Source organism: Hylobates moloch, unplaced genomic scaffold, assembly GCF_009828535.3.
Source record: "Hylobates moloch isolate HMO894 unplaced genomic scaffold, HMol_V3 SCAFFOLD_10, whole genome shotgun sequence".
Lineage (NCBI taxonomy): Eukaryota > Metazoa > Chordata > Mammalia > Primates > Hylobatidae > Hylobates > Hylobates moloch.
Genome location: NW_026652285.1, coordinates 57,231,609 through 57,243,442, shown reverse-complemented (window position 1 = coordinate 57,243,442; position 11,834 = coordinate 57,231,609). Strand labels below are relative to the sequence as shown.

Sequence of the window (11,834 nt, the reverse complement as noted above, 5' to 3'; positions counted from 1 at the left end):
GGAAACAGTACTGAGCAGGTGAATAAGTTGGCAGAATAGTCATTCAGGGAACTCAAGCTCATAGAGTCATAACATCTTCAACAAGTGGCTTCCAAGGCTGCCCTGGGAATCACATCACATTCCAACCAGCCATTAGGAGAAAAAAGCAAGGTACATGTGGGAGGTTTTTATGAACCAAGCTGGAAGTAGTACGTATCAATTTTGAATAAAACTCAGTCATGTGACCAAACCTAACTGTACGAAGGGCACATAGTCTAGCCCAGAATGAAGAGGAGAACAAGGACTCGGGTGAGTCCCTAGTCTTTCCTGCCACACACCTAAAGTGAGACTTCAATAAGGCACCTCAATAAATTCTAAGCTCCATCCTGTGATTCTCCTTCTCAGGAACCTGGGAAAATGTACCAAACACCTCTTCAAGAATTACTTTGGTGGCTGGGCACAGTGACTCACGCCTGTAATTCCAGCACTTTGGGAGGCCGAGATGGGTGGATCACCTGAGGTTGGGAGTTTGAGACCAGCCTGGCTAATATGGTGAAACCTCGTCTCTACTAAAAATACAAAAAAAATTAGCCAGATATGGTGGCACCTGCCTGTAATCCCAGCTACTCGGGAGGCTGAGGCAGGAGAATCGTTTGAACCAGGGAGGTGGAGGTTGCAGTGAGCCAAGATCACGCCACTGCACTCCAGCTTGGGCAACAGAGATTCTGTCTCACCAAAAAAAAAAAATTACATTGTTAATAAATTCCAGATGAGAATTCCATCTCCCAAAACTTCACTATTAGAGGCTTTTTCAGAGAAGTCTCCTATTCCAATATAGAAGAAGGAAAGGGAGAAAAAAAAGCTTACCCCTGCAGTATATTTTAAGAGGGTCACTACGGTCTTCAGGGGAAATCAGAGATGAAAGGTTGACTGCGCTTGTAAATAGGCAAGATTTTTCTGTGCGGCCTTGTGCATTGTTGGAGAGAATGTCACGCTGATGTCAATCTTTGTTAAGCCACTGATCAATCCTTTGCAGAGGCACATTTTTTAAAAATATTACTTCTATTGTTCACTTGTGCCTTGCTCTGGTAAGGCTATTTCCACTCTGAGTAGGACATAAAAGAACAGCTGCACCACATCTCTTAACCATGAACCTTACCTGGCACCCATTTGGCTAAAACGAAAAAATCAATTTTTAGTTTTACAAGAGAGAAATAAAGCCTATTTAAAAGAAAATGTTTAGAATGTCTATTTAAATGCAAATCGAACTACAGCATTTACATGTGTCAATTAAAGTCCCTCCAAGAATTTTCTTAAAATATTAGCATTTGCTCATGTGAACTTTCTATTTTACAGAAAGAGACTCACAATTAAAAGCTGTTCTGAATATCATGGCAGTTGCTATAAAAAGGTAGCTCATTATTACCTCTGGTAACATTTGACTTGAGGGACTAATTTATTTTCAGCATGAAAAACATGATGGCTCCTTTACCCATCCAAGAAAGGTCAAGACTTTCAACTCAATGTGACCTCCCATGATTTTATCCCTGCTTCCACCCACCTCAGACAGAAGAGCCAAGATGAGCAGTGATTGCCTGCCACCCACAACACAATCTAAGAATATTAAAGAACTAACATTTGCTGAGGACCTACAGCGATGCCAATCATTTTCTTCTTCGGATTATGTCTGTCAGCTTCCACAGTTAACCTACAGAGAGGGAAATGGGTAAACATTATTATTCTATTTTACAGATGAGGAAACAGGCTCAAAAGAATACCAATTTACCCTCAGTCTTACAATGAGTAAATTGTTAAGTTCACAATTCAAAGCCAAGTGGATGTTATTCCAAAACCCACAGCCCTCATCACTCTTCCAAGCTAGCTCACATATGTCCAGGTCAGCTAGGCTCTTCCTAGTCAGATGCTCTTTCCTGCCTGCATGGAGGCCAAGTGCTCTTGGGGTTGTACTGCAAGTAGTGGGTCCTTTTCAATGGAGAGACTTTTGTAGGAAAGAAGAAACAGCAACAACTGACCCTGCTAAGAAACTCTACCTAAAAACAGACATCATGTCATTTGCCTGGCCAGCCCTTTAAGGCTGTCTGTCCCCTCTTCCAATCAGGAAAATTCCCATGTTATTTTATTATACACAGATGGATATGATTGGCCTTACTAGATGTATAAGACAGCATGAGAAGATTCAAGGAAAGTCTGCCTACTCACACCCACCACTTACCTCTCCCCAAAAGCTTTCTACATCTGCTCACTGATCCTGGAAATTACTTTAACAGATGATCAAGTTTTTAGTTCACAATTAGAGAGAATGATAGTAGAAGGGATATGAGGTAAGGGAGCCCAGTTACCTTAAATTCACACAAAAACTGCACCAGACAATAGCAAATCTTTTTGTATACAATTTTGACATAAGAAGAGGAACACTGACAAATAACACAACAGCATGCTGCTGCCATTGATTTTTATCTAGACCATAGCAGACATCACTAATGGAACCCAGCCCAATTTCCCTCTGAGCTTAGACACAAAAATCATCATAATACAGCACCCTAATCATAGTTGATACATGTGATTAGACCCAATATACCCATTCCAGGAATAAAGGGATGCAGGAATCTTTCTGCATGAGGAAGTGCATAAAGTGTCATGAGGTTGGCAAAGGCTGTGGAAGGAAAAGGGTGTGTTCTCCATGGTGCGTTTAACCAACTTCCCAATTTTGTTTGGAATCAGTACCCCAAGATTCACAACACTGCTCAAAGAAGGCATCATTGGCAGGTAAATTGTAAGAGTGCAAATGCTGGTGGGGGAGGGTAAAGTGTTGCCTCCTTCCTGAGTTTCTTCTGTAACAGCCCAGGCTTCCACTACCATTGGAATAAAACCAATAGGTCACAAATATTCATATGATTACCACAAAGACTGCTGTGATCGTAAATTACCTACCTTGGAACCTCAAAGACAAAACTAAAGAGTTACATATAAGACTGCCAGTTCCGGTCCAGCATGGTGGCTCATGCCTATAACCCCAGCACTTTGGGAGGCTGAGGCAGGCGGATCACAAGGTCAGGAGATCGAGACCATCTGGCTAACATAGTGAAGCCCCGTCTCTATGTAAAAATACAAAAAAAAATTAGCTAGGCGTGGTGGTGGGCACCTGTAATCCCAGCTACTTGGGAGGCTGAGGCAGGAGAATGGCGTGAACCCGGGAGGCAGAGCTTGCAGTGAGCCGAGATCACGCCACTGCACTCCAGCCTGGGCAACAGAGCAAAATTCCATCTCAAAAAAAAAAAAAAAGTGCCAGTTCCAGGTAAAACTGAATAAGCCCACTCTACTCTGTCTCACCTACTCAATAAAAATATAAAACCTGGAAATAATGCCTGGAGAAGCTATTTGAGGAATCAGAAAAGTAAACAGTAGACCAGTGAGAGGACGGGTAGATGAGTTCCTGTTTTTCCGCAAGTATCACTCAGCCTTGACACAAGGCAGGCCAAAACCTAGAAGTAGGTACCAGGAAACAAACACAGACAACTCCAGAAGAAGGCTTCAAATTTTGCATAAGAATGGTACAGGAGACTCCTAATACTCAGGCAAAGTGAGAGAAATCTCCCATTTTTCTTTCTTTTTTAAAAATTTTTTTTTCCAAAACAAACTGTATCCAGCTTTATTAAAGATACTTTTCATAAATAATCATGGTATTTCAGGCAGGATATGAGCAGACAATCATTAACAATATTCAACAATTTTCAAACTCCCTTCTTCCATGGACTACCAAAAGTCAGAAACCCACTATAAAACCCAATGAATTAGCCAGGCAGTAGCAGTGTGCACCTGTAATCCCAGCTACCCAGGAGGCTGAGGCAGGAGGATCACTTGAGCCTGGGAGGCAGAGGTCGAGATCGCACCACTGTACTCCAGTCTGGGTGACAGAGTGAGACCCTCAAAAAAAAAAAAAAAATGAAGTCTTCATCTGATGCTCTGAACAGAGAAACTTCAGAAGTTTAGAGTGAGGACTGACATTTCACATTTAGCATGTTGTTTAACAACTTTTCACGAGCTGACCTTGACTTTCAGGAAGTGAAATGAAAATGGCAGAATTTAACCAAAGATCCACAATCTAGAAATGGAGCCACTGCTCTTTTGAGGGATGCCATCTCAGTGACATCACTGGAAAGTCTAGATTGCCTGACACACTGGTAACCAATTATTTGGAGTCAGGTCCCAACAGATGTCTGGGTTTAAGGGAGTTAAGTCTATGCTGAAAGGTGGAAAGGGAGAAGAGGACATAAAAAGAATTTGTTTTTCATACCACAAGGCTTTTGTGCCAAGGTGGCAATGTGTGTCAAAGTCAGGGAATCTCTCCCTTGGGAGCCAAGAGGAAGCCTCTCAAAACCAGAGGGAAAGGTGATTTCCCTCCATCAATCCAGCTTCGGAAACATTCTATTAGTGACACATGCCCCATCCCCGAAAAACAACAATGAAGTGTTCTGTGTGCCGATAACATAGCTTAAGAAAAAAAAAGTAAAACAAAATTCTGCATTTTTATAAAACTTGATTTTAAAAAATTGTATTTCAAACTGTACAGTCACCAGAAGTACACAGTTATCAAAAATGCACACACTTCATTTGGCATCTCCAGCGCCTTCAGCTTTCTGGGCCTGCTCTGTTTGGCATCTCCATTTTCTGCAGGCTTATTCCCCTCCTTGCCAGCATCAGCTTTTCCCTTTTTCCCTTTGGGTATCTTTTCTCCCTATTCTGCAGGGGACTTTTTAGGCTTGGGCTCTGGCTTTGGAGGAGCAGGTTTAGCAGACAACCTCGCAGATCTTCTCTGTGGTTCGTCCTTCACCTTGGCTTTGTCTCCTTTAGCATCCCCTTCAGCCTTCCTCTTGGGCATGGTGGTGGTGGGACGTAGGTGGTATGCCGGCTTTGGTCAGTCTGGGGATCGTTGCCGCCTCTTCTTCTTCCCTTTTTTTTTAAATTTTTATTTTTGTTGGTACATAGTAGGTGTATATATTTATGGGGTACATCAGATATTTTGCTATGGGCATATAATGCATAAAATCACAGCATGGAAAATGGGGTATCCATTTCCTCAAGCATTTATCCTTTGTGTTAAAGACAATCCAATTATACTCTTTTCATTATTTTTAAATGTGCAATTGAATTATTTCGACGATAGTCATCTTATGCTATAAAACACTAGGTATTATTCATTCATTCTTTCAAAGTACTTTTTGTATCCATTAGCCATCCCCACCTGCCCCCAATCCCTCACTACCCTTCCCAGCCTCTGGTCACCATCCTTCTACTCTCTATCTCCATGTGTGCAATTGTTTTGATTTTTAGATTCCACAAATAAGTGAGAACATGCAATGTTTGTCTTTCTGTACCTGGCTTATTTCACTTAGCATAATGACCTCCAGTTGCATCCATGTTTTTGCAAATGACAGGATCTCATTCTTTTTAATGGCTGAATAGTACTCTATTGTGTATATATACCACATTTTCTTTAGCCATTCATCTGTTGATGGAAACTTAGGTTGCTTTCAAATCTTGGCTATTGTGAACAGTGCTGCAACAAACATGGAATTGCAGATATCTCTTTGATATATTGATTTCCTTTCTTCTGGGTATACACTTCTTGTATACACCCAGCAGTGGGATTGCTGGATTATATGGTAGCTCAACTTTTAGTTTTTTGAGGAACCTCCAACTTTTCCGCAGTGACTATACTAATTTACATTCCCACCAACAGTGTATGAGGGTTCCCTTTTCTCCACATCCTCTCTAGCATTTGTTATTGCCTGTATTTTGGCTATAAACCATCTTAACAGAGATAAGATGATATCTCATTGTGGTTTGATTTGCGTTTCTCTGATGATCAATTTTGTTGAGCACCTTTTCATATATCTATTTGTCATTTGTATGTCCTCTTTTGAGAAATGTCTATTGAGATCCTTTGCCCATTTTTTAAATGGATATTAGATTTTTTCCTATAGAGTTGTTTGAGCTTCTTATATATTCTGGTTATTAATCTCCTGTCAGATGTGTAATTTGCAAATATATTCTCCCATTCGGTGGGTTGTCTCTTCATTTTGTTGATTGTTTCCTTCACTGTGCAGAAGCTGGGATCTCATTTGTCCATTTCTATTTTGGTTGCCTGTGCTTGTGGGATATTTCTCATGAAATCTTTATCCAGACCAATGTCTTGGAGAGTTTCCCCAGTGTTTTCTTTTAGTAGTTTCATAGTTTCAGGTTTAACTCTTTAATCCATTTTGATAAGCCTTTAATCCATTTTGATTTGATTATTTGATTCGAATCAAAAACCTTAGAAATTTGCCTGATGTTCTATTCTACTGCAGTCAAGCTGGCACTTAAACCATAATATAAAGTCCTCCCACTCTCCCTCCTCTTTTCCATAGCAGAGGAGCCTCTCCCTGTAGCCACTGCCATCAAGTTTCATTCTGCCAGGCCACCGCCGATGTTCATTTAAAACCCAAGGATTCTGCAGTCAGCTTGTGGTGAATGCTGCCAGGCCTGGGACTCACCCTTCAGGGAAGTGGGTTCCCCTCTGCTTCAGGGCAGGTCCAGAAATGCTGTCCAAGAGCCTAGGCCTGGACTCGGAGACCCCAAGAACCCACTTGGTGTTCTACTTCACTGTGGCTGGTACCTAAGGTGTAAGACAAAGTCCCTTCACTTTTCCCTCTGCTTTTCTCAAACCAAAGGAGTCTTTCTCATAGCCACTACAGCTAGGAACGTGCTGGGTCACACCTGAAGTCAGCATATCTAGAGCCCAAGGCCCACAGCATACTATCTGGGTATCACTGCTGGTTATTCAGGGCCCAATTGCTCTTTGGTCAGGAGGTAATACATCCTGCTAGGACTGGGTCCTTCCTTCAAGGCAGCAGGCTCCCTTTTGGCCCAGGGTGTGTCTAGAAATGTAATCCAGGAGCTAGGGCCTGGAACGGGGCCCTCATAGCTCTGCGCAGTGCCCTCTCCTACTATGGCTGAACTGCTATCCAAGATGCAAGACAAAGTCCTCTCTACTCTTCACTCTCCACCCCTTAAGCAGAAGGAAGGAGACAATGTCATCGCTACAAGCTGCACTGCCTGGTGTTAGGGGAGGGACAGTGCAAGCGCTCCTTTAGCTGCCCTGACTGGTGTCTTCCTAGGTCACGTGCCACTTTAGTCCTGTGGCTCTGAGCCCAGCGTAGCACTAGGAGTTGCCTAGGATTTGCAGTTCTTGTGTCCTAGACTGCCTTTCAAGTTTACCTATGACCCCAGAGCACTTTGGGCCCCAGTGGCCAAGCTTGCCAAGAAACTTGAGGTCCAGCCAATGGGATGAGTGGTTCCCCTCTGGCTAGGACTGATCCAAGTTCTCCCTCTGTGCACTGGCACTGGCTGAGCCCAGCACGGCTTTATTCTCTGCTATGACAAGGCAGTACTGAGTACATTGTAAAGTCCCCTAGTCACTGCTCTCCCTCCTCCAAGGGCACAGACTCTCCACACTACAAGGCTGCTGCCAGGGATGGGAGAGGCGTGGCGTCAGCATTTCAAGATTTTCTCTCCTGCCCTCTTCAATGCCTCTTTCAATGATACGAAGTTAAAAACAGATACTATGATTTCTCACCTGATTTTTGGTTCTTATGATGGTGCTTTTCTATGTGCAGATAGTTGCTAAAATTTGGGTTCCTGTGGGTGGTAGGAACAATGTAGGCTTGTAGTCCGCCATTTTTCTCCGCCTTCCCATTTTTTTTTCTTTTACAATCTCCATGCTATCACGTCCCAGCCACCAGAAATCCTCCATTGGTGGCAGTGGTGGCATTAATGGCAGCAACAGCAGCAGCAGCAGCAGGGTCCACAGGCACCTAAAACTTTGTAGAATGGAAACTTTGTTCTCTCCTCAGAGAAGCTATGGTCTCAAGAGGATGGATCAACTCAAACAGGAGTTGATTTTTTTCTTCTCTTACCTCCTACTGCTTGGCCCCAGATGTGGGTACAATTATGAGACTTCTGTGGCAAACTCTGATAACAAAAGTTCCAGCTTTCTGCCTAAAAAGACAAAAATAGGGACAGTGAACTGGAAAGGACCACAAAGATCATAGAAAGGAAGGAGCTCAGGAAAGTGACCACATGAAGTTGTTTATGAACTCATGGACTCACTCTCAAACTACACATGTGGGATATCATAGACTTGAGAACTAAACTATAGGATAGACCACTGCTCAGGTCTCAGACTGACCAATGGATGCTGCACACATGAGACAGACTCAAATAGCACTTCAAAACCTTTGAAAGCAGAACTGACATTGAAACCACAACCCATAGAAGAAAGGTCAGAACTTACAGCCTGTATCCAAATGAGTGAATTGCCTACTAAAGCAAGAAGACCAACGTTATCCATAGGATTTAAACAAGACCTAGAGTCTCATAACATATTATCATATTATTCAAAATTTCCAGGATATAATCCAAAAGTAATAAGCATATAATCAGGAAAATCTCAACTTAAGAAAACATGATTAACAGACACAAACATCAAGATTACACACATATTACAAGTATCTGAGCGAGATTATAATGCAGCTAATGCAAAAGTGCTCCAAGAAGTATGACAAACACTCTTAAAGCAAACAGAAAGAAAATCTCAGCAAAAAAATAAAAAATAGAAAGAAGAACCAAATGGAAATTTTGGGGCTAATAAATACAATAGCCAAAATTTTAAAACTCACGGAAAGAGCTTAATAGCAAATAAAGATGAGAGTTGAATGCATCAGTGAACTTGAAGATAGACCAATAGAAATTGTTCAACAATAGAAAAAAAAATTAAAAATATAATTGAGTGGAGCCTCTGGGACCTAATGTACTATACAAAAAAGCCTAATATTTGTGTTATAGGAATCTCATCAGGAAAGGAAAAAGGGTGTGGGGCTAAAAAAATATTTAAAGAAATAGCAGCTACAAATTTACTACCTTTGGTGAAAGACATAAAACATAAAACTTACAGATTCGAGAACCAGTAAGCCCCAGTCCCAAAAGAAAGACATGCCCAAACACATCATAATCAAATTGCTCAAAACAAAAAACTAGGCCAGGCAGGGTGGCGCACACCTATAATCCCAGCATTTTGGGAGGCTGAGGCGGGTGGATCACCTGAGGTCAGGAGTTCGAGACCAGCCTGGCCAACATGGCGAAATTCTATCTCTACTAAAAATATAAAAATTAGCTGGGCATGGTGGCATGCGCCTGTGGTCCCAGCTTCTTGGGAGGTTGAAGCAGGAGAATTGCTTGAACCCGGGAGGCAGAGGTTGCATTGAGCTGAGATTGCACCACTGCACTCCAGCCGTCAAAAAAAAAAAAAAAAAAAAAAACCTAAAGACAAGGACAACAGTGCATTACTTATAGGGGAATAATGATTCAAATAATTCCAGATTTCTCGCTGGAAATCTGGAGGCCAGAAGTAAAATGACATTTTTTACAGTGCTGAAAGAAAATAGCTGTCAACACAGAGTGAAATATCCATGAAAATATCCTTCAGAAATGACAGGTTTTTTAAAAAATAGATAAATAAATAAATAAATGAAGGACATCTCAGGCAAGAAAAATCATGAGAATTTACTGTCACAGACCTACTCTAGAAGAATTGCTAAAAGAAATTCTTTAGACAGAAGGAAAATGATACCACAAGGAAATGTGCAACATTAAGAATGAAGAAAGAGCAACAGAAATGTTAAATATCTGGTTAAGTATAATAGACAAATCTTCTCCTCTTGAGATCTTTAAAATATGTGTGACAACCAAAAGCAAAAATTATAACAATATCTGATGAGGTTTTTATTGTATGTAAATGTATTAGATAAGACAACTATGACAAAGATTGTGGAGAAAAAAGAGATGCATATGGTGGCAAGATTCTACATTTCACTCTGTGCCAGGGGTCCCTATGACCACACTCAGGTTCATTGATTTGCTAGAAAGATTCACAGAACTCAGAAAAGTTGTTAATGATCATGGTTACAGCTTATTACAGCAAAAGGATACAGATAAAATCAGCAAAGGTGAAAAATGCATGGGGCAGAGTTCAGGAGAAACCAAGAGCAAGCTTCCAGTTGTCTTCTTAATTTTCCCCACAATGATGTGTGAAAACACATATGGCTGACTGCCAACCAGTGCCAGGATTTGGTGTCCAGGATTTGTTTTGGGGGTTGGCCACATAGGCATGAAACATCCATATGACAAACCTTACTCAGTCTCCAGCTTCTACAGAGGTCAAACGGATACAACGTGGACAAGGCCCCAGTCATAAATCACATTGTTGACATAAACTATCTGGCAAGGCCCAAGGCCCAGGTATAGATACTTCTATCAAACAGGATATTCAAAGGGCTTAGAGATTACCTCCCAGAAGCTGGTCAAAGGCCAGGCCTTTTTTGGGAATGTTCAGGCCTTGAACATTCCAAGCCTGATAAATTAATCCTTTACTGAACGTACTTGAAGAGGTATAATATTGATTCTAAGTAGAATGTAATGAGTTATGTTATTATATATTATTATAATGTTATATTATAATCCCTAGATCAACTACTAAAAAGAAATACCAAAAAATGGTCAAAGGCACAATGAATAAATTAAATAGAATACTAAAATTTGTTCAACTATCCCCAGAAAAGAAGCTGAAAGGGAAATAGAGAAATAAAAATCAGAGGAAAAACAGAACACATATAATAAAATGGTAGCTTCAAATTTAGATATTTCAATAATTACATGTAAATGCTAAATTAAGTGTAAATATTCTAACTATATCAATTAAAAGACAGAGATCAGAATGGATATAAATGGATTTAGAAGTCAATAAAAACATGAGATCACATGCTGCCTACAAGAAATGCACCACAAATATAATGATATAGGTATGTTAAGTAAAATAATGGAAAGAATATGCCATTCAAACATGAATTAAAAGAAAGCTGGCATGGCGTTATTAGTAACAGACAAAGTAAATGTTAAAGCCAGGGATAAAGAGACATTATACGATGATAAAAGGGTCAGTTCACCAAAAACACATAACAATCCTAAATGTGTATGCACCTAACAACAAAGCAGGCTGGGTGCAGTGGCTCACACCTATAATCCTAGCACTTTGGGAAGCCAAGGTGGGCAGATCACCTGAGCTCAGGAGTTTGAGACCACCCTGGGCAACATGACAAAACCCCATCTCCATGAAAAATACAAAAATTAGCCAGATGTGGTGGTGCACACCTGTAGTCTCAGCTACTTGGGGGGCTAAGAGCAGGAGGATCACTTGAGCCTGGGAGGTTGAGGCTGCAGTGAGCTGTGTTCACACCACTGCACTCCAGCCTGGGTGACAAAGTGAGACCTTGTCACAAAACAAACAAACGAACAAGTAAAAAACATAAAGCTTCATGAACTAAAAAGTGAGAGAACTAAAAGAAGAAATAGATACATCCAAAATTATAATTGGAGACTTCTATACTCCTCTCTCATTAATCAACAGAACTAGTAGATATAAAATTAGCAAGGATATAGAACAGAACAATACTATCAACCAACTAAATCTAATTTCATTATAGGACATTTCATTCGTCAGGTAGATTGTACATTTTTTTCAGATACTTATGAAACATTCACCAAGACAGAGTGTATCCTATAGATTTCAAAGAGTTGTATCATGCAAAGTATGTTCCCTGACTGTAATGGAATTAAGCTAGAAATCAATAATAGGAAGATAACAGGAAAATCTACAAAACACTTGGAAATTAAACAATATACTTCTAAATAATCCATGGGTCAAAGAGGAGTTATCAAGGGAAATTAGAAAATATTTTTAA

At 40.6% G+C, this 11,834-nt stretch overlaps 1 pseudogene; it reads right to left on the bottom strand.

The window, feature by feature from the left end:
• Positions 1 to 4,607: 4,607 nt before the first annotated feature.
• On the bottom strand, positions 4,608 to 4,879 carry LOC116474199 (non-histone chromosomal protein HMG-17-like; annotated as a pseudogene).
• Between the last annotated feature and the right edge of the window lie 6,955 nt (positions 4,880 to 11,834).